At 37.2% G+C, this 20,320-nt stretch overlaps 2 protein-coding genes across 4 annotated transcripts in view; one reads left to right on the plus strand and one right to left on the minus strand.

The window, feature by feature from the left end:
- The window catches only part of LOC139937701 (peroxisomal trans-2-enoyl-CoA reductase-like), a 267,220-nt gene extending 259,810 nt beyond the window's left edge, over nt 1-7,410 (plus strand). The window contains exon 9 of the mRNA XM_071932981.1: nt 7,336-7,410. The gene's annotated coding sequence lies outside the window, so the exon portion shown is untranslated. The remainder of the gene's footprint in view (nt 1-7,335) is intronic.
- Nucleotides 1-20,320, minus strand: part of LOC139937700 (uncharacterized) — a 134,308-nt gene that overhangs the window by 8,691 nt on the left and 105,297 nt on the right. The window lies entirely within an intron of this gene.

Genomic DNA, 20,320 nt, shown 5'->3' on the forward strand with positions numbered 1-20,320 from the left:
CTAAATCAGATGTTACAATTCAGGAGGTTTGTAGACTCTATGCATCATCAGAAAAACAAAGTACATATTAAACACAATGTCCCTTTGAAAGCAAACAAAAATGGTAAGAAAAATTCCTGATATAAAAAAACCCCATGAAAAATCACATGGTTTTTTTTCCGTTGGCTTGGAGAAGAACTCAAGTTGTTCCCAATGTTTTCTCTTTTAACTGTGATTAAACAGAAAGGTCAAGTAAACCCTGACCTAAATTTTAACTGGAACAGCAGTATAAATCATGGTCAATGAAAAATGGAAATAACTGCCACTTATTAATCTGGCACTAGTTCTAAGCAACTAAAGAATGATGATCAGGTGATCAGGGTACCAGACTGACCACCCTGCATTCTTTTTTATGTATTATTATTTAGAAATATCCAATAAATGGGAGACATTACTAGGGAAAAACCAGGGGTCTGAATTACACAAGTCAATTACATAAACACTGGGGATGAGGTTGTCATCATGAACAACCTCTATTCCAAAAGTACAATGTTATCAAATTAACTACTGCCAAAGTTTGCATTCCCTGAACCTCAGAGACACAACTGAATTACGTTCCCACAGCAGACAGTAGGAAAGCACTTAAACAATGAGTCAAATATTTGCTTTGCTTTAATGTGTATTCTGATTATTTGAGCTCGGCGGTCATTCTACTTTTTAGGAGTAAATGAACTTTGGGCGATGGCTGATTAGTCTTTCCCTACAGTGATCCACAGGGAAAACCTTGTTTTTAGGAAAGGTTCATTTTTTTGCAACCACATACGGTTAGATTCATTATTTAAAAAAATATATATATACTCTTGCCAATAGAGGGGGCCGGTCATTACAGCTTCGTCATCACCTTAACCATCTTACTAGATGAACCATCTTATACTAGCTGATCCATCAAGCCTACCACCAAATGAAGTAGTGTTCTAAAACATCTTCTACTTGATGTTCAAAATATTAAAAAGAAAGTCACAGCAAGAGAACATTTGATGGGCATGGCTAAATCAAGTGGGCTTGGCCAAAAAAAGTGGGTGTGGCTGGGTTTGCATTACGGTGCACCTGAGTCAGTCTCCAATATTTCCACTCTGAGGCGGGCAACTGGTTCCATTTATTGATGAACACATCTAATGGGCTTGGCAACATCTAATGGGCTGGGCAACATCTAATGGGCGTGGCCACACTGGCCTAAACAACAATGTATTGGTTCTCAGTTAAAAAATCCAGGGTCTCAAAAAAAAGTTTAAAAAAAAATTAAAAAAACTTCATAGAGAACCCCAACTGCAAAGTTAAAAAAGCAACATTGGCCCACTCTTGTGAAGTGTAACCACTACAAAACAAAATTGAGTTTGTGAAAACATGACAACAACAAGGAGAGATCCATCAAAATGAAGTTTGTGTTTCCAAACACCGCTCGATGAATTACTTTACCAGAGACCTCCTGGACAAGCTACACAAAAAACATGTACGAGCAAATCCTCACATAAACCCATTCTGACATTTCTGATTCAGTCTGCAATTTCTTCCAACAACCCTCTCTAATAAGTCAAGCAGGGCATGCATGATCACCCGTTTTCATATTTCATTCTCTCTCTTTCTTTCTTCATTGTCTCCGTTGGCGTAGAGATCACGAGTTGTGATAAGCTCCAACCTCCTAACCATCGGGACAGTTATTGGATATTTACTTTGATGCAATAACAGTGTCTGGGCCACTGCACTTGTTAAAAGATTACCTCGTGTGGCTTTTAGGTACACTGTAGCCTCCAGCAGACATAATCATCCTGTTTTCCAATTATGAAGTCCAACTAAAACCATCCAGAAAAAAATTGATTGCAGATTTGTCTGCTTCTACCTAGCAAATCTTTTGGAGGGAAGCAGTCGGAATGAATACTCGGTATGGTTTTGGGAGGCTGGTAAGCCATTCCTGTTTAAAGTGAAAATGTTTCCGTGTTAAGCAGATTTGTATGCATGAGATTCTTATACTATAATGCCAAAATGATTTCAAGATAAGTTTCAGACTGCTTTAATTGGAGCTGCCATTTTGGTTAACTCCCATTCAAGACAACAACAGTAGTTCAGATTGCAAAATTTCTCTAGAGGATCAGTACTTGTGTAATTAAGTAACAATCATTGAGCTTTCAGATTAAAACTCCTCTTTTTTCAGCTACTTAGAAATCCCATACTGTGTCGTTAAAACTCCTGAATAAAACCCCACAGAAGAACAATTCTCTTGGATGTAACAGCAACCTTCATGCATTCACCTCTTAATAAACCCAAACAAACCAAACAAAAAAAGGAACAGGCGATGCCCTATTCAGGTACCTTTTCTATTTGATCCTTTTCCGTTCTGCAACAACAGTTTGTTATTCTGCGCTCCCAGACAGTTCCAAAATGCCTACAACAGTAATACCCCTTTGACAGGCCTTCATCTAGCCCTGTGTTTACTCAAAACAATCTTTTTGAAAAAAAAAAACCTCACAACATGAGGGCGACATTGGTTAACCTTGTGCATATACGAGCTATTGTGTCTGAAGAACACGTATTGTACAGTCCTGGATGGGTGCTTTTGTAAGCAGACAATACACAATGTACTGGATAAGGAACCGTGCACAAAACTGTTCAGAATACAAGATGAATATGCCATAAATTGAACTATTTTAATAGATGTTCATTTTGCATCGGGGGTAACAAATTATACTTTTTTTTCCCCCATATATACACTGATATTTTTTAAGCAATGTACGTATACTCAGTACTTTCCTGAGTTCTGTGAAAATATCTTAGTGTTCATCAAAGAAATATTGTGGAGGAAGAAGGACTCTTTTCTAAGTTACCAACACAAGATATTCCCATTACATGAAGATACCAAAACTCTGCAGATTGTCAGGAAGATCAGTGAACATCCAAAACCATGACAAATCACGAGACTGATGACCTACATGTAACCTCAACCATCTGGGGGCAATTTCATATAGCTGCTTAAGCAAAAAAATTTGCTTAAGCACGAAAATAGCTCGCTTATTTTACACATGTTTCTGGCCAAAATTTCATGCCATATACATTGCTTATGACTAGTATTTAGCTGTTGTTTACTTAGCATAACAATTGAGTGGAGTCTTGGCCAGCTATCTGATTTTACTAAGCAATGAATTTTTTGCTTAAGCAAATTTTTTTGCTTAAGCAGCTCTATGAAATTGGGCCCTACACCTCAACATTTCAACTAATTACATGTATACTCCAGGGATGAGAGTAATTTCTCACAAAAAGGTCTGAAGCTATGTAGGATACAAATTCTGCTGATGTTTTGTTGAAATTATGGCTTTTCCACCTGAATGGTAACTCCTCCTGGAGTGGAGTTATAGATTCCACTGAGCTTTTAGGAACAGTGTTCTCAGCACTAGAGAAGTAGATCAAAGAGCAGGTTATATTATGGAATAAGTAACGGCTGATTTTCTTCACCAGGCTGACTTAATAAAAAGTCTGAATTCAGATAAAAGTCTGACAACGCTCATCCGTGATCTTCATCACCTCCATCAAAACCGATTTGGTTGTTTCGTCTCTGCATTCTAAGGTGTCATTATAACCCCATAATACGATGAAAATTGCTTGACGGTGAAATAAATTTCCAACTTCCTCTCAGGAGTTCTAGCCAACACAATTACAAATGAAACTACTTACATTAGGGAGAAGGACTATGCCAAGTTAAAGCCCGCAGCCGCGTTCGTTCTTGTTAACATCAAACCAGGATTTGGAAGGTAGTTCTCCCTTGTCATGACAGCACAATTCCAACCGTAATCACTCACTCCCCAAGTACACAATAATAAAATCTGGTCCCATCGACAGTAATGTAGAGTCGGCCACTGCTAACCTCAAAGCTATATTCCCCTGGAGCTGACAATGAACTGCTCACTCTCCGAGACTGACATTACAAGCACATTGTACGACGACCACGTTTGCTCGATCAGAATGTTCGGGTTTAATCATTAACATCATGAACATGGCGAACAAAGAAAAAAAAAAGTGTAGGCAAAAAATAGCCAGAGTTTATTATGAAGCCATCATGTTCTCAGCTTGGCACATAGCCAAATAGGCCAAATGAGTAATAATCGCCCAATCACAACTTAACAATGGTTGGTGCGAGGGCCCCAAGCACTTAAATTCCCAGCTTTAATCACCGACTTGCTTTGAACATTACCCGCTGGTGTCAAGGAGAGTTATTAAAAACGCTGGTAATGGTCTTGCACTGAGGTGGCACTTCTTATTTATTGTAAGGGTCAATTATCTGAGAATGATGACGGCCATTATAGTCTGGAGGATGCGTCAAGTTTTTTTTTTTAGACAAGCCTTATTAACAGACCGCCTACCAGGATATGATACTCCAGGAACAATTGACCCACTATCTTTATAGTCAGAATCCCCGTCTCCAATAACAATAATGAAACTACCTCTCATTAAATAAATAAGGGGACAGACTAATTTTCCTTCCAGCCTCAGTTTGGTTACATTGATTTGAATGGGGAAAAAAAAAAAAAAAAAAAGATGGCAGCTCAATGATGACAGTCTACACCATTCACAATCAAGACTAGCTAATTAAAGAGAACAGACTTTTTTTTCCTTTTTTTTTGCAGCGTTACAGATTATCAGAATCAAGCAACAAAACATTATTGAATTTGGGGTCAAAAACAAACCACAGAGCAGGAATAAAATTGACCACTGAAAACTTTCTGAGAAAAACATTGTTAAATTAAAAATCCTATTTAAAATAAAAAAACCTTGTTTATTTAACTGTTACTGGTATTGTGTGTCACATACCGGTACATGTACGCCAGCAGCATATAGGGTATATATCTTGACAAGAAAAACGTTTCTTGACTATAAGGCGATTTTAAACCTGTGACATCCCTGGCACTTCCCTATTTTTGGCAATATCTTTGTTCAGAGTGCCAGTAAGAAACCAATTAGCCAGTTTATTTTTTTTTTTCTTAACAAGATTTTTTTTTATTTTTAACACTTTTTTTTCTCTCTCAAGAGTGGTTTAAAACTTCAGTTGTCACTCCCACGAAGAGTTCTACAAAAAGGAAGTCATGAAGAATAAAAGGCAAAAGGTAGAGTAGAGGATATAAATGGTGTAATGTTACAAGGTACATAAATTACAAGGTATGAAGTACATTGCCAAGGTACAAGAAATACAGACAATATGTACTATGTGACATTGTAAAGATGACACTGTAAACATGACTGCTTTTTAGTCAGAAAATTTGTCGGTGAATTGCAGATTTTAGATTAAAAACACAAATTTAGATAATTGTTAAAGGATTTGGGTAATTTTTCAAAATGTCCATAGATTTACATTAAACTTACAGGGTTTGAAGATAATGATAGTGTAAAGCTTCCCTTCAAATATTACTTACTGAGGTGCTGTAGTTTTTGAGAAATGAGTAAAAAAATGTCATGAAAATACGTTTGTAAATGATTAAAATAATAATTGTCTCATGAGACAAAAATTATTTTCATGACATTGTTTTACTCATTTCCCAAAAACTACAGCACCTCAGCACGTAATATTTTTAGGGAAGCTTTCTACTATCATTATCTTCAAACTGTGTAAGTTGAGTGTAAATCTGTGGACATTGTGTTTTTTGTCTTACAAAAGTTACATAGAACCTTTAAAGTTAATCATAACATTAACATCACACCTTCAACCAACAGAAGTATCACCATCAACACAGTTCCCAAAATGGCAATAACTATTTCAACACAAAAACAGTCTCAAATTGTTTGGTTAATCATTCCTCAGTCCTACCTTTTAAAGAGTGAAGATTTTACAAGCAGGAAACTTCCAACACTTCCATATCAAACAATTTCAGTCCAGAAGTCCAAATAAATTCCACGCTCATCTTCAAGTTACAAAGTCCAGTCTGCTAGTGTACAATTGTCAAAATCACAGTCATGACTGGTAAAGAAAGTCACTTGTTGCGTGGAGTTGGGGTCCTTACTTTATGAAACCACCACGTGTGTGAGAGAGAATTTCAGTACAGCAGAGCTTTAGGACCCAACACGGCTAATGTTTAAAAGAGGTCAACCATATCAAGCCACAATGTCAAAATCCTCAGAACGGGAATAACTGAAATACCTTTGTTGAATCCACCGTGTTTTACTTTCACAATGAACCAGACACCTAAACCCATAAACCCACATCCTGTTAGAAAGAATTCCCTAATCCCTCCGTCAATAAATCATATCTATTCATCATTAATATATCATGATTGCTTTTGTTAAACAAACATTCACGGTACTTTGCAGTCAACTGGTCCCACTTCAAGCAGAAGATTAGGCAGTGATCATTAAAAAGCCAGCGGACAGAAGAGAAATGTTAACCTTCTGTACCGTCTTGACAAGGTAATGGATACACCTGTATGACCATGAAGTATACTTTATTACAAAGGTTAGGCTTACGTTGTAAACGATAACCCTGTACTAAGCTGGGAATAACTATTTTGGGACCAGTTATACGCAATAAACATGTCAGGGAATTTGGACTTGCTGCCAATAATTTTCCGAAAAGCATGCCATTTTTTTTTATTATTTTTTTTTTTTACTTTAGACATTTACACAAAGAATACAAATTGATCAGGGGTGGATTTCACAAAGAGTAAAGACTTAAGTCTCATCTCGAGTTAGGAAAAGTTACTCATCCTAACTTAGGACTAGCCACACATTTTGTACATCTCCTAGGACTTGTCCTAAGTTAGGACTAGTCCTAACTCTTTGTGAAATCGACCCCTGGGCTGTCAAGGTTAACTTACACTCAAGTATCATGAACTGTCATCTGGTGTATAACCAAATCCCTTCCAACGATAAAACTATAAATATGATACTTTTTGAAAACCATCTTATGGGCTCTGGCTTGAGCTCTGCCAGTAATTTTGAATACACTTTCAAACCAAGACTTCAACCAGATGAAAAGTCCCTACGGCCAAAGCCTTAGCCATGAGCCTCAATAAACATCTCAGCCAGAGCCACAATAATCCTCTGGCTAACAATAACACTTAGACAAGTTGTTTTAACAGTTAGTCCGCAAGTCTTAAAAACATTTATCGCTTAACGGCTCTCATGCGACTATACCCTCACCAAACTGCTGCTGATACAAGACTTTTGCTTTCCTTGCTACGACGCCAGGAGCCAGCAGTCTCGCAAGAACAGTTTAGTCGAATGAGAGTCGTTACCACAACAAACATTTCACGATTTGTCCACAAGTCTACCTAACACTGTACATGTGAATGTGCAGAATTTGTTTGCCGGAAGACATAGCTTAAAGGAACACGTTGCCTTGGATCGGTCGAGTTGGTCTTTGAAAAGCGTTTGTAACCGTTTTTTATAAAATGCATATGGTTAGAAAGATGTTGTAAAAGTAGAATACAATGATCCACACAAACATGCCTCGAAATTGCGTGGTTTTCCTTTTACCTCGTCGACTAACACGTCGGCCATTTATGGGGGTCAAAATTTTGACTCCCATAAATGGCCGACCATGTTAGTTCGCACAGTAACAGGAAAACCACGCAATTTCAAGGCAAACTTGTGTGGATCATTGTATTCTACTTTTAAAACATCTTTTCAACCATATGCATTTTATAAAAAATGGTTACAAACGCTTTTGTTTTGACCAACTCGTCCGATCCAAGGCAACGTGTTCCTTTAACGGCTCTCACGCGACTATACACTCATTTTCTTGGAAGCCATAGCCATATCTATAGCCACAGCCATATTTTTTTTTAAACACCCCCCTAAACACTTTACTTATCTCTGGGATCAAGCCCTCTCAATGTTGCTATTTACAGACATTCCGTCTACTGTTTATTATTGGACAAAGTTCCACATAGCTCGGAGGCCTCCCTCTTTGATACTCTGCTCTTAATGCACAATGAAAATAAAAACTGACCAAATGAAAAGCTATATTGTGGGTTGAGTTGATAGTATCAGTAATACCTACAGAATGCTTTAGGGCGTAAAGCACCACCAAGTTCGGATACGTAAGACCAACGACCCTTATTCAATATATTGGATAAGAAAGAATTGGAATAATACTGGAGGTTTCTGCTGCGGTCGGAAATAAATTACTTTTGATGGGAATTCAATTGAAGTCCAGGCTAAAGATTGAAGCAAATATCCTACAATAATGGGGCGTTTTGATTAGATTGAATGGAATGTTTGCCAATTCAGTTAGTTACAATGCAGCATGAAAAGGACTTCAACAGTAACAAATGAAACTTCCAAATACACAAATACTATAGTGTAAAGGAACCTTCCACTTATTCTAGGAAATTAGTTAATATTTCACAGGACCTCAGAGTAAGTTGTAAAAACTGTTGGGGCGCCATATAAACACTAGCCTTTGTTGAATATTGGATGCAGCCATGCCGTATTTTAAAGTATACCACTTGCTTTCTTGTAGAGTACCAGTCATTTATAATATATCATAATATCGAAGTCTTATATAGCGCGCGTGTCTACCAAACAAGGTACTCAAGGCGCTGAGTATATACAAACTTTCAGAAAGATAGGTTATTGCAGTGATGAATTCTGAGACCCAATTATTTAGCACCTTATAAGGGTTTACAAGGTGCTACGGCAGATTAAGCAGCTACAACCAGGAACACCATTTTGAACAGCTAGTTCATGTCCGAATTAGCAGCTTCAACTACGACTAAGTCATCATCAGGCATTGCAGTAAAGTGTCTTGAGTAACTCCTTTAGCAACAGTCAGTAGCCATAGCTGCAGTCACCAAGTTGGATATGGCCTTAATTATTCCATATTCCAGAACAACAGATGGCTGTATACTCCCCAGGGAGCTGAGATGGTTTAAGGAATGATTTAAGGCCCAGTGACCAGGGGTAATAATGTCGGAAGCGCTTTGAGACACCCCTTGGGCGTGAAAAGCACTATATAAAAACGGTCTATTACTATTATTATTATTAATGTTACAGAGACCACATCTGATAGTGATATACCAAATATGACTTTTGTTTAATTAATAAGACCTTTTCAATTTGAAACCGAAAAAATCCTGTCAAGTGTTTATTTTGAAATAGCTGTTCAAAGATGTTTCTTCTTAGTGGAATTTGGCTGTACCGTGATGACAAAACATTTTATGAGTCAATTTCTGCATGGATACCATTCTGAAATCTCAAGTTGCATTTTGTATCGAGCCGATCAGTTGGGAGATGAAAGTGATATTAAAATAGAATTGGATTAAATAATTATAATGAAATGGCTGGGTAATCATGTCTTATGCCCTGACTGCAATGGTTTGCCATGAATAACTAAGTGTCTGATGCCCTTTCAAACGTTAAAGGAACACGTTGCCTTAGATCGGTCGAGTTGGTCCTTGAAAAGCCGTTTAAAAAAAAATGCATATGGGTAGAAAGATGTTGTAAAAGTAGCATACAATGATCCACACAAACATGCCTCGAAATTGCACAGTTTTCCTTTTACCTCGTCGACTAACACGGTCGGCCATTTATGGGAGTCAAATTTGTGACTCCCATAAATGGCCGACCGTGTTAATTCGCACAGTAAAAGGAAAACCACGCAATTTCGAGGCAAACTCGTGTGGATCATTGTATTCTACTTTTAAAATATCTTTCCAACCATATGCATTTTATAAAAAAAGGGTTACAAACGCTTTTATAGACCAACTCGTCCGATCCAAGGCAACGTGTTCCTTTAAGTGGCGCCGGAAAACGCTGATTAGAAGCCAAATACACTTACTGGAAACTGAATATTTTGATTTATTGCATTGGGTGAAGTCTTCCAAAATTTTTCAGAACTTAAACTATGCTATTAGACACCAATAAAAGACCTGAAATGTCACAGAGGTCCATAAAAACTATTGTCTTGATGGTCCTTTTTCCCCAAAGAATTATCTTATTTTTCATTTGAAGAACCTTTTTCTGTTTTCCAAAGAAGCTTTGCCCCTTCATCAATAAAATCGTAAATCAATAAAACTTATTGTGGACTAAAGTATGCCATGCTTTTAAAGTAATCAAAAACAAGATGAAAAATTTCATTGAATTCTCAAGGAATGTTACCCAAAACTACATCACAAAATGGTACCAAAAAACAAACACTACAACAATTTTTAAAAAGTACTCAAAAGAAAAACAAAGTAACAACCCCAATAACTAAATGGAAGACTTTGAACTGACATTCTAGTTGTCACTATGGATTCAAACTAAGAATTGACAAATCAGATGCAAGATCTGCGCCTCCAGGGTCGAGTACACCTAGGAGATGAACTACACGTATACACACAAGCCGACTTTAATGAAAAACAAACTAATGAACATGAAAACAACTTGATGTATATTCACCGTAGATGCACACAGGCATTGGTAAAGCCCATACCGATGAAACCTGAAGTCTGAGTAGACCGCACAAGTATTACAATTTTATGCCTCCAAACGATTCAGTTCTCATGGCGATGAATTTAAGAAACTCTTTTTCAATTTAGGCAACATTATTGTAGACATCCATACATATACCACAGGGCTCAATTTCATGGCTCTGCTTACCGTAAGCAAAGACTTTGTGCTTGCAGAAGCAGGGAATTCTGTGCTTATGTCAATTGTATTTCATAGGTTAGCGAGGAATTTTGGCTTGTGTGTGTGGCCTATTCCACGTTACTAGGCATTCTACTCTTACACAGCTCAGTAGTGCAGAAATGTGGCGTTTGCCCTTTAAGCTAAGAATGGTGATCGTAGATTCGTAAGCGAAGATTTCAGTGGTAAGCGGAGCCATGAAAGTGGGCCCTGAAGTGTTTGTTGTGTATGTATGCCATGAAACCATGCTCCGATTATGCCATTAGTGGTTTAGGGTTCCCTAATATCGACAAGAATCTATTACGCATTCATCCGTCGGTAAGGATTATAAGGTTACCTCCAGAAAATTATAATTATTAAATCATTTATGATGGAACAGAGCTCAGCAAACCGTTAGGGTATGGGACCCATACAGGTCAAATTTTTAACAAGCTGAAAAATTGCTCACCAAGTTGGTTGAACCAGCCACACTTTGTGAAATTGTGTTTAGTATAACACAGAATTTACGCTGGTAACCTGTTTCTGTCTGGAATAATTTGTTTGCGCTAAGCACAGTTCTTTGCTTGAGTACCTTTTGAGAAATTTTGCCATGATTTGTTGAAGGATATCAACAGAAATGTCAATCGATTCTGTCTTGGTTCTAGACGACATTATAATTATAGCTAGCAAAGTGAATGTTCAAATTGAGACCTTTTAATTATAGCTAGCAAAGTGAATGTTCAAATTGAGACCTTGTAATTATAGCTAGCAAAGTGAATGTTCAAATTGACACCTTGTAATATAGCTAGCAAAGTGAATGTTCAAATTGACACCTTATAATTATAGTTAGCAAAGTGAATGTTCAAATTGAGACCTTATAATTATAGCTAGCAAAGTGAATGTTCAAATTGACACCTTATAATTAAAGCTAGCAAAGTGAATGTTCAAATTGAGACCTTATAATTAAAGCTAGCAAAGTGAATGTTCAAATTGAGACCTTATAATTAAAGCTAGCAAAGTGAATGTTCAATTGAGACCTTTTAATTATAGCTAGCAAAGTGAGTGTTCAAATTGAGACCATATAATTATAGTTAGCAAAGTGAATGTTCAAATTGAGACTAATAGAGAGTGGCATATTAACGACATGAAAACCTCACACTTGGCTGATTTTGCAGATAGCTGTCTCTCTAATCTATGGATTATAATCATGTGCTTCACTGGTCTCACAGACTTATTGTTATTAAAGGGTATTTCAAACACAAACTGTCAAAAAAGGTGGTATATGTTTGGTTGGAATTGAACAAAAATGAGACATCTTTGAATTGTTTGGTCTTTGAGAAAGACTCTGCTAGGGTAAAACATCAGGCTATTAACTATATTTTGCATCTTTGGAATGCAAGACAGAAGCTGTAACCTCCCATACCCAAGTCCATACCCTCGTACCTGTTCAAAATGATCTGAAAGTCATTCTGGGTTTTGTTTAAAGCCATTGGACACTTACAGTAATGTCCAAAGGCCCACACTTCATGTATCACAACTTATATATAAAATAACAAACCTGTGAAAGTTTAGACTCAATCGGTCATCGGAGTCGGGAGAAAATAGTGGGAAAACCCACCCTTGTTTCCGCACGTTTCCCCGTGTCATGACATGTGTTTACTATAGTCCGTAATTCTCGTTGTCGAGAATTGATAATTGTTTTAATGTTTTCTCAAAAAGTAAAGCATTTCATGGAATAATATTTCAAGAGAAGTCTTTTACCATTACCTTCTGTAAACCCTGCAAGTTGATTGTAAATCTGTGAACTTTTTATTTTTGTTTCTGTTCCGAAAGTGTATAATGGCTTTAAGGTTTTTTTTCTCAAGCAAAATTTATTTCAAAAAAATGACCTTGCTAAGCAGTATTGCAGGCCAATTTACTGTGGTGGGGACACAATAGTTACCAAAAAATTAAGTTTATTCTAAAATGTTAACCAATAATGTTCTTTCCTTATATTATTTTTTAGCAAATAGGTACCCACATCATCACCCACATAACTGCTTTATTTAACATGCGAACAAAACAAAACCACATGTTTTAACAGGATCCATCATTTCTAAACGCGCACAAAAAGACTGCTTCAACCAGAAACAGTCTGCTGTCATAGAGTTACACTATTCATTCTTAAAGGCTCGTTAATAACGCCAGAGACCGGCCTCAAAAAATTGCAAAACCGGCGTGTAGTTTGACCTCTGACTTCGGTCATTTCACATATAGATACGATTTGGGTATGTCACTGCACGTATCAAATGATATCATTGTATCCAATGGAATCACTGGATCTAGCGGCAGGGACCTGTCTTTACATAAAGACAGGGGCCCAATCTAAGTGATAATTATCTCCTTCTCAAAAACTACAAATGTTACTTCAGAGGTTGCCATTTCTCACAATGTTTTATACTATCAAAAGCTCTCCATTGCTTGTTACCATCAGCAAGATTTTATGGTACCACCTTTTTTGAGTAATTACCAATAGTGTCCAGTGCCTTTAACGTCACCACCTGCTACATGTTAATACATGCCTGTGGTTTCAGTCTTGATTAATATACTTTGTCTAAAATTGCCTGGGTGAGTAAAACTATGTCAGGGTTAACTTCGGTCGGTCACAGGTTTCAACGTGTTTGGCAACTTTTTGATAATATAAATATTTGCGCAGACCTACCTTACATGTTTGTACGTGTGCGTATTGACTGAGTACACATTCCAGGTGATAACAGAGTACACAAGCCAAGTTTAACTTTCCTTTTAGTCAAAGAATATCACCCTCAAAAACCTAATCCGTCTTTCCGGCTACTACAAGTACATTCAGTACGTACACAAGGTACATGTAACCTATAAAAGCTCAATTTTTCTCCTTAAAGCCATTGGACACTTTCGGTAAACATTACTATCCAAGGCCCACACTTCGTGTATCACATCTTATACATAAAATAACAAACCTGTGAAAATTAGGCTCAATCCGTCATTGGAGTCGGGAGAAAGTAATGGGAAAACCCACCCTTGTTTCCGCACGTTTTGCCGTGTCATGACATGTGTTTAAAGTAAACCCGTAATTCTAATTACCGAGAATTGATATTGTTTTAATGTTTTCTCAAAAAGTAAAGCTTTCATGGAATAATATTTCAAGACAAGTCTTTCACCATTACCTTCTGTAAACCCTGTAAGTTATAAGTAAATCTGTGATCTTTTTTTTTTCTCTGTTCCGAAAGTGTCCAATGGCTTTAAGACAATCAGAGCATACTGATGGTGGAAGTGTTGAGTTGTTAACCACTGGTTCTTTTCAGAACCAACACTACTCAAATTATGAGATATCCACGTGGTGTCCCCGCAAACCTCTCTTGTTTGTTATACTTCTACCAGGCAAAGTTTCAAAATCAGCCCAATTATTGTTTTTAGTGTTTGCCCTCCTTTGAAAACCAACAAAGTTCTCTTTAAAAAAAAAAAATTAAAAAAAAATCCCCAATAATTCTACGAATTCTCATTACTAAAGGTCGCATTGAAGACTTGAGCGTCACTCACCCACAACTCACCCACAATGTCAAACCCCAACAAAAAGGGAATTAAGACATTCTGTGAAGGTTCTCCTCTACTAAACTTCCTGAATTAGTCAGACAGTCTATTTTATTCTCTTCTCAAATAGGTGGAGGTCATTAGCCGCTGATCCTTTTAAAGAATTAAATCCCACTTTGAGTGAACGCTAATTGTTCTTTTGTTGTTAGTGTTACTCCAGTGATTTCAGTATCTCGAGGGCTGTGGTACATTCATATGGACTAACAGAAAATGGACGGCATTTTACCTCAAATGCTGATGTTATTGACCTTGTACGACTCAGGAACACAGCATCGTACAATAGACGTCCATCGTTTTTGCCTTCTGGGAGTGTGCTTTGACTCCCAAAATGGTGGAAAAGTCCATCGTTTTTGCCTTCTGGGAGTGTGCTTTGACTCCCAAAAAGGTGGACAAGATAGATACAATGAGCACTACAAAGTGTAAAATGGGCCAATATATCTGTGATTGAAATAAATGGATAGTATTTAAAAAAAAAAAGGTTCAAAGTGTAAACAAGTTGAAAATCCTTAAAACTGGGTGGTCTCTCTCCTTGAAGATTTTCACCGACCCAACAACTTCAAAGATATTACATTTTTGAGGATTCACAGACTCTCTGTATCAGCACAAATGGAAAGATGTGGAAAAACGGCTTTCGTATTTCGTTTCCTAGAACGTATGTTATTGACTTCTTGTCTTTCAAGGAAAGTGGAACAACATGGTAGACAAATATTGACAAACCACCTCCAATCAACAACCACTAAACATGAACAAATGATCCTTCAATTTATGGCCAAAATAAAGCTTCAGTAAAAGTTTAGATTATCCTTAATACAAAAATACTATTACAAATCAGATCCTACGTTTCAGATCCTACGTTTTCACAGTTCCGGCAGTTCCGGCATTTCCGGCAGCTCAGGCAATGCTGGCTTCACAAATTGCCTACTCAAGTATTCCAAATCATCCAGATGAACTATTTTGAGTAATAGAGGAAAATTTACAAATTCATCAAAACAGCAAAACAGGAATCTCCCGCATAGTTCCACTTACATTACACTGCATAGCTTGATCCAGTTTACACTAACCACAAACAGAAAATCTTTGTTGGAATTCAAGGAAACCAAGTCACTGAAAATCACAGGATTAAAACACCGCTGTCAAAAAAACACAGAATACAACTGTGCGGCCTGTGTGAAAAGGCAGTCATTATGAATGGGGTCCAGACATGGAGTGAACAATAGGCTTTGTTTTGGAGGAGACACGTTTCCAAGGCTATTAAGACATACTTAGACTCATTCGGACAAAGGTAGGCAGTCAAGCAGACCACCTTTTGATATTTTACTCCCCTAATAAATAATGCAATTACAAATGGCTAAATATTTGAAGCAAAAAATCTTATTGATCGGGTGTTTGTGGTTTGCACCTTGCAGTGTAAACTACAGGTACTGATGAGGTCCAGTAGTGATTATTGTTATTTGATACAGAACAGACAACAACAAGTTTCCTTTAAGGTAGTGGATACTATTGGTAATTACTCAAAATAATTATCATCATAAAACCTTACTTGATTACGAGTAATGGGGAGAGGTTGATGGTCTCCCTCTGAAGTGACGTAGTTTTCAAGAAAGAAGTAATTTTCCACGAACTTGATTTCGAGACCTCAAGTTTAGAATTTGAGGTCTCGAAATCAAGCATCAGAAAGCACACAACTTCGTGACACAAGGGTTTTTACTTCTTTCATTATTATCTCGCAAATTCGACGACCAATTGAGCTCAAATTTTCACAGGTTTGTTATTTTATGCATATGTTGAGATACACCAACTGTGAAGACTAGTCTGACAATTACCAATAGTGTCCACTGTCTTCAACTTACTGAGACAATCAGATAACTCTACAATAGCCTTTGGGTCCAGGAAAAAGCCTTGCCAGAAATGATGTTGGTGGCAATTTCTTAAAAGATGTATTCAGTAAAAATGGTGCTTTAACATGTTCTGCTCAGCAACAATTAGCAGGAACTACTACGCAGTATTTTGGCTGCAGGTAAACTGTTTCCGCTAAGCAGATGTCTTCTATGCTAAGCAGCTCTTTAATTATGAAATTGTGCTGAGGTTGTTGCCAGAATGTTAAAATGAATTTATTTTAGTTTGCCCTTTTACCATACTGGAAAATAGGGGCATGCAGAATCATTCACTAGAGAATTTTTAAACTTGCCAATTCAGCCACATCCTAATTTTCTCCTATATATCAGATGCAAAACTATTCCAGTACAGAGTCACGACTTATAAAGAAGTAATAAAGTTCACCATTTCTGAAGAATACCAGACCTCTAAACCAAAGTAACTCCAGTCTCTTCTTAGTTTTGGTTTCTGCCAAAAACCCCAAGAGATTAGATGAACTATGACAATTTAAGCTGAAACATACCATAAGTAAAAGGTTTTTTTATGCGTTTTTCGTGTAAACATTGTAAAAGAAATCCACCTCACCACTCACATAAAAGTGCATTCAAACCACCAATTTTAAAGCCACAAGTGTCTCGGACTAAAGTTGTGAAAGTCCTACTTGTGCAAATTCAGAGACCACTTGGTTTTGTCTGTCAATTAGTTGTGTTTCTGAATGTGTATGAACAGTTATGTTACCAGGGGTCGATTTCACAAAGAGTACTTGTCTTACCTTGAGTTAGACCGAGTAACATTTCCTAACTTGGGATTAATCTTAAGGTCTGCATGCTGCAGTGCAGGGTTGGGACTCGACCTAAGTCCTAAGATTAGTCTTAAGTTAGGAAGAGTTTTGTGAAATCGACGGCAGCAAATTTCCTTTCATCTCAATTACAGTACTACCTTATCTTCACTGCCTGCATGTTGTTTTAATCTTTATGGCCGAATAGAGTTTAATTTACACAGTGTGACTTCTAGAGTGTTCTCACGCCACCGAAAGTTTCAAAATCCAATGTTAAGTCATTACATTGAATGTGTCTACATACCTACTGCATTGCATCGTATATATGTAGTTTATTAATTGGCTTCAGGAGACAGGAATGAGATTTCAAGAATATGAAAATTCCAGGACAGATTTGCTACCAGGCCTGCAGACCTTGAACCTCCCAGATGCTACAAAAATACAAGTACAGAAGTTTATAGACACTGTGCATCACCAGAAATTTAAAACAAAACTTCAGGTTTAAATTGAGTGTGGTCAATATCTCTCTGCATTTGTTGTCTGACTTTGCTCCTCTATAATGACAGATTAATTGCCCACGTTGAGATTTTTAGAAAATCTCAAATAAAAAATAAAAACACTGAGAAATCATATGTCTGTTTGGGCAGAAACTCAGCAAAGCCCCATATTATTGAATGATCAAGTCTGTAAAGGGTAAAGGCACACCAATAGTCAAACTTGAGGGGAAAGGGGTCCAAGCAGACTTGGTCAAGTCTACCTTGAGTCTACCAACACCTGCACAGCCTGCCTCATATTAATGTCCAGACAAGAATAGTCCTCTGTGATCAATGGGAAACCACCAGTCTCCAGACACAACACAACCCCTGACCCCCCCCCCCCCCCTACATATCAGCACTTCACCTCCCTCTGTGCCCAACATCCTAACATCAAGTTCCCTGTCCCAACTCAAGGTCGCGCAGGGTCGCCGAGGGCTGCACTTCTCAGACAATTAAGGCAAAAACACAAGGGAGTTGTTTGAGGATTGTGATACAGTTCAAAGAGGGTTCCTGGTTTGATTGGCTGCATGTTGTGCCACAGCACCTTATATCGAAGACCATTAGGACCTACATGGTACTATATGAAAGGAGTGGGTCTCATACTTAAGGGAATGATTTCATCGAGCAATTTCACAAAGCAAAACATTTTGACAGAACATGTTTTGTGCAAACTCAATGCTAACATTGAGTAGCAAATGATGATTTTTTTTAAAGTAGAAACTTAGATATTTTGCATAGCATTTTGCTCTGCTATACAAGGGAAATCGTTCACTGTACTTCAAACAAAGTCCCACATACAATGCAGGAAAATACTGAATGTCAAAGCGCCTTGCGCGTCACTGAGTGATATGAGCGCTATATAAGAAGCCATTATTATTATTAAAAGGGAAGACTGAATGAAAGCAAGTGGTTCCAGGTGTTTTCAAACAGGGGTAGCTAGCTAACAGTAACTCAGCAATGGGCCTCTCATAAAGGGCTTTGTAAAATTTTCAAATGTTGTGTTGAACTAGGAACGATATAATTCTGAAGTGACTAACTTTGTGTGGTGTTTTCAGACAAAGTGCATAATTTTTGATGATACAAAGTTGGTGTGATGGGGAAAAAGGACATTTAGCAATCACTCAGCAAAATTGCGTTTCAATTCAAGAAAACAGAACGGCTTTCTGCACCTCACAAGGCATTCTGGGAAGGTTAAATTCATCGAAAACACATCGTTGGGGGGCAATGAAACAAAAAATGAAACAGTAATGAATTATTCTTTTGTCCAGAGCTCAAATGTAAGCACCATATATAAGTGTCAGACGCTCATTCTGTGACACCAAACAAATTCCTAATAAGCCTTAGATTTACGTAACTTCAACACTTACCTTACTCCATAAAAGCCAAGATATTTAAAAAAAATAAATACAGCCATCCAGAAATCAATCACCAATCTCCCCAGAGTTACATTCTATAGGCCAAGGGGTGCTGCTTAGGCAAACTATAAATGCATACATAAAAACACCTGTCATTTCTAAACCCTTAGACAAGCACATTAAGTGATTGTTACCTGTTTGCAGGGTCACACATAGCCAAGCCAACATGTTTTGCCCATCTGGGCACACCCCCCCCCCCCCCTCCCACAGGGAGGTCACTACCCTAGAGAGATCATTAGCATTTATGTTCACATTTGCAACTCAATCAAGAGTCATAACATCAATCCTATTATGATTAGCCAGTTGGTAGAATGTTGCAATAACAAAAAGCCATTCTAACTCTTAACCAACAAAAACAACACCCTGAACAGTTTTCAGAATTTTAAAGGCACTGGACACTATCGGTAATTACTCAAAATAATTGTTAACATAAACACTTACTTGATAATGAGCAATGGAGAGCTTTTGATAACATAAAACATTGTGTGAAACAGCTCCCTCTGAAGTAACATAGTTTTTGAGAAAGAGGTAATTTCAAACTCAAATATTTGAATCTGATATTAGACTTCAGGCGTGAGGTCTGTCTCAGGCCTCTGATGAAAGCACACAAATTTGTGCAACAAGGTTTTTTTTTTTTCTTTCATTATTCTCTTGCAACTTTGACGACCATTTGAGTTCAAATTTTCACAATTTTTTTTTTTATGCATATGTAGGGATACACCAAGTGAGAATACTGGGCTTTGACAAATACCAAAGGTATCCAGTCCCTTTAATTAAGAGTCAAATTGCAAGATTTGCAACTCCTGACAAGATTGTTACAATACAATTATCTTGAACGGTCAAATCAGAAGTCTTGACTTTTCTTTACTGGAAACTGTCTATTCCAATATAATTTCCACTAAATTTACTGCCAATCAATCTCTCTCTACATTGCTTTCCCAGGTGTTCAATTATTTCGTTTTATTCAATAATATGAACGATTTAATTTAATTTCCACTTACCACTGCTATGACTGGAAAAACAAGTTATAGATTTCAAAATCTAAAAGATTGACATTTCCAAAGTTGATATAGTGCAAGAAAACCCTCTTCCATGTTACTTAATAGTCTGATACTAATTTCATAGGGCTGCTTAACGGTTATCAAATTTCGTGCTTACTTTAACAGGAAAAAAATTGCTTAAAGACACTGGACACCTTTGGTAATTGTCAAAGACCAGTATTCTAACTTGTTGTATCCCAACATATGCTTAAAATACAAAGTCTGTGAAAATGTTGACTCAATTGGTCGTCGAAGTTGCAAGAGAACAATGAAAGACAAAACACCCTTGTTGCACAGTTCATGTGCTTTCATATGCCTAATAAAAGGCTTTAGGCCTGAAGTCTTTTTAAAATTTAAAGCCATTGGACACTTTCGGTACAGAAAAATAAAAAAAGTTCACAGATTTACAAATAACTTACAGGGTTTACAGAAGGTAATGGTGAAAGACTTCTCTTGAAATAT

This window comes from Asterias amurensis, chromosome 5 (genome assembly GCF_032118995.1).
Source record: "Asterias amurensis chromosome 5, ASM3211899v1".
In the NCBI taxonomy this organism is placed as follows: domain Eukaryota; kingdom Metazoa; phylum Echinodermata; class Asteroidea; order Forcipulatida; family Asteriidae; genus Asterias; species Asterias amurensis.